This window comes from Muntiacus reevesi, chromosome 2 (genome assembly GCF_963930625.1).
Source record: "Muntiacus reevesi chromosome 2, mMunRee1.1, whole genome shotgun sequence".
Taxonomy (NCBI): domain Eukaryota; kingdom Metazoa; phylum Chordata; class Mammalia; order Artiodactyla; family Cervidae; genus Muntiacus; species Muntiacus reevesi.
In genome coordinates this window covers 56,290,938-56,295,952 of record NC_089250.1, presented here as the reverse complement: position 1 = coordinate 56,295,952, position 5,015 = coordinate 56,290,938, and the positions used below count along the sequence as shown (strand labels likewise).

Genomic DNA, 5,015 nt, shown 5'->3' with positions numbered 1-5,015 from the left:
TCTGGGGGAGAAGCAGGTTCTTTCTTGAGCCCCGACTCTGCTAGCCTTGAGTCATGTCCCTGGGCTTTACCGTCAGCCTCTAGAGCTGACTTCTCTGGGTTGATCACTGCAGGGGTCTTCCCAAGTGGTCAGAGCTGCGGAAAGAGTGGGGGGGACACAGGGCAGGCTTTCTGGAGCCATGCACAGCTGGTGTGAGGGAGGGGCCCTGAGCCAGACGTCCACCCCACCCTCCCCCCAAATCAAAGCCCGAGGCTGGCCCGATAGGAGAGCTTTGCAGAATGGGCCTCTTTCTTCCCTCCCCACCAAACACCTACCTCCTCATCCTCCTGCATATTAACAGCACCACGGGAAGATAAGATCACCCCACGAAATCTTGCTGTAAAATGGTCTGTTTCCCCTGCTCGTTATCAGGGGTGTCTGATCAAAGAAATGGTGCCCGGGCCTGGTTATCTAATAACCCAGTAAACATCCAGGCCAGCTTCCCTGGTGGGAAAGTCAGGCGGGGGCTGCTCTGGATGAAGTGAGGAGCAATTTGGACATGCTTCCCCCGACTTGGTGACCATCTCTACCTGCAGAGTCTACACTGCCTGTCCTGGAGCCCCCCAGGCCCTCTGTTTCAGATGGAGAAACTGAGGCAGGGAGCCTGTTTTCTTGTCCTCCGGGAGAGCCCTTCGTCCCCCCGCAGTTGTCCATCTAGTCCCCCATGGCACTGGTACATCTCACCTTGTGTGTGATGGGAACTTAATACATTTCGTCGAATGAATGAGCGAACAATCAAACACACTATCACAGGATGAACACTGGGCCCTGTTGGAAGACTCTGTTGCAAATCTTTTTTTAAAAAAACTTTTATTTATTTATTTGGCTGCTCTGGGTCTTACTTGTGGCATGCAGGATCTAGTTCCCTGACCAGGGATCGAACCCAGGCCCCCTGCAGTGGGAGCACAGAGTCTTATCCACTGGACCACCAGGGAAGTCCCTCAGTTGTGAATCTTAATGCTACCACTTAGCGGCTCACCATGGCCACGGCCAGGGTGAGGGACTGGGGCTTGATTGCTGAGGGGCTGCTTACTCTCAGGCTATGGAGGTACAGGGTGGGTGCCTGAAGCTAAGCACCACCTACATTTTGAGCCCTAGGTGCCTCCCTGGCCTCATCTGGTCCTAGCCTGCAACTCCCCATCTCAGTTTCCTCCTCTGTAAAATGGGGATAATGCCCATGCAACCCTGAAGGATTAAGATGACAGTGTCTACAGGAGTAGACATTGGGTATAGGATCCAGTCTTCACAGGCCCTGAGACTCCCTGGAGAAGTCAAAGGTCACACAGCTGGTGTGAGATGGAGCCTGAATGAGAACCTGCTCTGGGGCTTGAAAGTCCTGCCCCTCAACCTGACTCTAAACTGCCTGAGTCCTAAATGACTTCCGGTTCACCAGCTTCTGGGGAGGTAGATTGTGAGAATATCCGGGGTGCCCAGAAACCTCCCCACCAGCCCTCACACCTCAGTCTTCTTGCCCCATCAGGCTGTAGTAGGGGTAAGGGGACATTGGAGGGATGAACTCAGCACACTGACACAGAGGTGTTGAGTGAACACATTTTGGATGGATGGATGGATGGATGGATAGATGGATGCGTAGATGAATGAGTGGGTGGATGGATGGATAGATACATGTTTATGTGGGTGGTTAGATGGATGGTGGATGGAGGGACAGAATGAATAGCATTACAGTTGTCATGATTGTTGTTCTGGGTGGTCCCCAAGCTGGTTTGTTGATTTTATCCTCTCATTTATTAATTGATTAGTAATAATTCACTAATGTACCAACTCACACTTGGACTGCCAGTCCCTCATTCACAAGGTGTCCTCATTCACAGAGGTGGGGCCATATGTTCCCATATGAATAGCTTCATCCTAGTGTCCAGGGGTCTATCTAGCTAAAATACACTGGGGCTCCTGATGCTGTCAGAGAAACCAATGAGATACACACAACCGAACAGAGGGATCTAGAAAACGTAGTGCCTTGAGAAAGAGGGAAGGAGCAGAAGGGCTTCTTCACGGAAGCATCAAACATAAAGCTGCATCCACAGGTTTTCATGTGTGTGTATCTAAGGCAACACGTCCGACAGATTTGAGAGGCTGCCTTCAGGTGTGAGAGGAGGGAAGTGGGCATGGGGTGGGAGAAGGGAAAAATGATAAAATACAACAAATGAGAGGCCTCACACAGAGCTGAGTTATTAGCTCACCATGAACTCAGTTACGTGATTGCAGCTTTCTGCTCAGAGTCTGGAAAGTAAGATGAACAAAAGAGAGAGGAGAACGTGGACTCCCCTTCCTGAACAGGGGCAACTGAGATGCAGTAAGGGCAGGAGGCACCGCCCAGGTGGTTCTTTGCTCTTCATCTCTCCGCCTAGACCCTGGGGCACCGTGCGGGTGCCAACTTCTCCTGTCTGCAGTGTTTGCAAGAGGGCTGCCCAGAGCAGAGTCTCACCTTTCCCCAGCCATCGGCCCCCTCCCCACCCACCAGCTGAGTGGCTGGAAGGCAAACCTACTGTGACGATTCCTGTTTTGAGGGGCTTTTGTCGGAGGAGGAAAATTACCAAAAAAAAGTTGGGGAGCACGCATGACTGCAGATGGTTGATTTTTTTTTTAACAATAAATTTTATGGTGGTGGTAATGCTCAGTCATGTCTGATTCTTTGCGACACCATGGGTTGTAGCCTGGCAGGCTCCTCTGTCCATGGGATTCTCCAGGCAAGAATACAAGGGAGTGGGTTGCCATTCCCTTCTCTAGGGGATCTTCCCGACCCAGGGATTGAACCTAGGTCTCCCACATTGCCCCAATTAGAAACATCTATATACACACCTAACGTAGCATTTAAAAAGCACAAAGTTGGTTATTTCTCTCCCATTGTAACATGTTCCTAATACATTTTCTTGGAAAATACAAAGCAGAAAGGATAGAAATGAAAGTCACTCAGTGTCTGACCACAGGACAAGTTCGGCTGACACTGGGACATTACCGCTTTCTTTTCCATGTGTGTGTGTATTTTCCAACCTGTGGTCAAATTTAACAATGTGACTGTCTAAATAAACCAGTAATCCCCCAATTTCATCTTCTGGCTTAATTTTCCAGACATTAAGGAACTATCAGGTGTGGGGCCACACAGGGAGGGGAAGAGAGGCCAGCAATGGAAGTCATGTTCTTTCTTGGCCCGCATGTCCCAAGAGTGGGACTAGCTCTTGTTCTGTTTGAGCCTTTTGACAGGCATCTGTTTGTAAACTTTCCTCTGCTTCCAATTTCAGTCTGGAAGCAGCAAATTGATTTTAAATAGAAATACCTCGAAGGTGGTGGTATTTGGGGGTTGCAAAATCCATCCGGAGGGCCCCTCCCAAGTGGGGGTTTTGCGGCTGCTTCCGTACATCAATAGAAGAGGCAGTGCGTTGTCTGGGGGGCAGGTGAGCTACGGTCGGTGAACAGATAGAAATTTGGGGGTGGGCGGGGGGCGGGAAGTTTACAAGTGCTCAAGGCACAGCCCAAGCAGAAGACCTTACATATTTTTCCCTTTCCTTCTTCTTTTTCCTTTTTTTCGTTTTACAATTAACATTCAGAGTTCAGTCTCCACCCTCCCTCTTGAAATGGAATTTTTATCTCTTGATTCATGCTACAAGATAAAATCCCTGTTTATCCAGTTGCATGAATAATTGATAAGCTCCTTCCAACTTGCCAGAAGCAACTTAGTGGTCTCGCCTTGCGGCCTGGAACCCCTGGCAATTTCCGGAGTGCCCAGCGAGAGACCTTTGCACGGTTTCTGCTTGGAATGCGCCGACTTTCTGTCTCAGGGGTGGGGTTTATCTCTTGATCCAGATTTGGGAGTTACAGATTAGGTACCTAGGGCTCCCACATCCAGGGGAGGTAGGGAGGAGGGGAGGGCTCCTGGGTGTCCACTTAGATTTTCTGAAATCGAGTGTGTGACAGGTGTGGGTTCCGCCGGGAGCCTCCTGGCTGGCGGCTTCAGAGTTCACGGCATTAATTAACTCTAATCTGTTCCCTGATAGTTTAAACCAGACCCAAGATGTGAAGGTATTTTCTTTCCTAATATTTAATGGGCTTAATGAGATAGCAACCAGGGCCTGTGTCTCGCCTCTTTAATGCACTTGGCTCTCTGGCCGTGTTTATATGATAAAAGCAGTGGGGTGTAATTTATGCTCTTAGCTGGGGTTTATCCTTTTTAAACAGGTCTGGACGGCTTACCTGTTATATTTGGCTCAAGCTGGCTTAAAAAAGAATTTATAGAGTGCACTGCAGAATGTCCCAGTTCTGCGACGCCAAGGTAAATGGAACCTGGGGTGATGGTGCAAAATGCCCCTAAAGAAAAGGGTTAACAAGATACTGTTCCTGCCTCTCCTGCCCCTCCCCCTCTCCAAGCTTCTTCTGGCCAGCTCTCAAGGTGGGTTTGATGCAGCTGAGATTGCTGTGCCTCCAGGCTGGCGGGGTCTCAGATTGAAACCTGTTGAGAGGAGCGGCTTCCAGGTCCCTCGGGAACTGTGCAGTGCTATCTCGCTGCGGGGGAAGCAGGTCTTTGATTTAAGCTGCTCTCATTTATCAACCACACCATTCATTCTGGTTTCTCTTTCATTTGTGGAAGGTGGAGAGAAAATGAATCAGAGACCTTTTCCCCCTCCCCCCGGCCCATTACCCCAAAGCTCCAGGAAATTAAGAAGCATGCCATTAGTTTTAGGGAACAATTTAAGCAGAGTCAAACCAAAGACCCCACCAAAAGCCTGGGATCTTGAAGAGACACTGTCAGTGGTCCTGTCCTTTCTGATGGAGGCTGCCAAAAGTGGAGGAGGAGCCAGGGAATGGGAAGGAGGGGCAGCACAGGGTGGGGGGTGGTATATTTGGTCTGCAACTGACATATACACCACCACCTCCCTTGCCACCCCCCAACCCCCTGCCTCCCCGCAGATCCTAGTGCCAGCGGGCCTTTCGTTGGCACCCACACCACACTGGGTGGCCTG

The 5,015-nt window shown here is 50.1% G+C and overlaps 1 non-coding gene across 1 annotated transcript; it reads right to left on the bottom strand.

Annotated features, from left to right (window-relative positions):
- Positions 1 to 901: 901 nt before the first annotated feature.
- TRNAG-CCC (transfer RNA glycine (anticodon CCC)) lies at positions 902 to 974 on the bottom strand. Its single transcript has one exon. It is a non-coding gene; the product is annotated as a tRNA-Gly (tRNA).
- Positions 975 to 5,015: the final 4,041 nt, after the last annotated feature.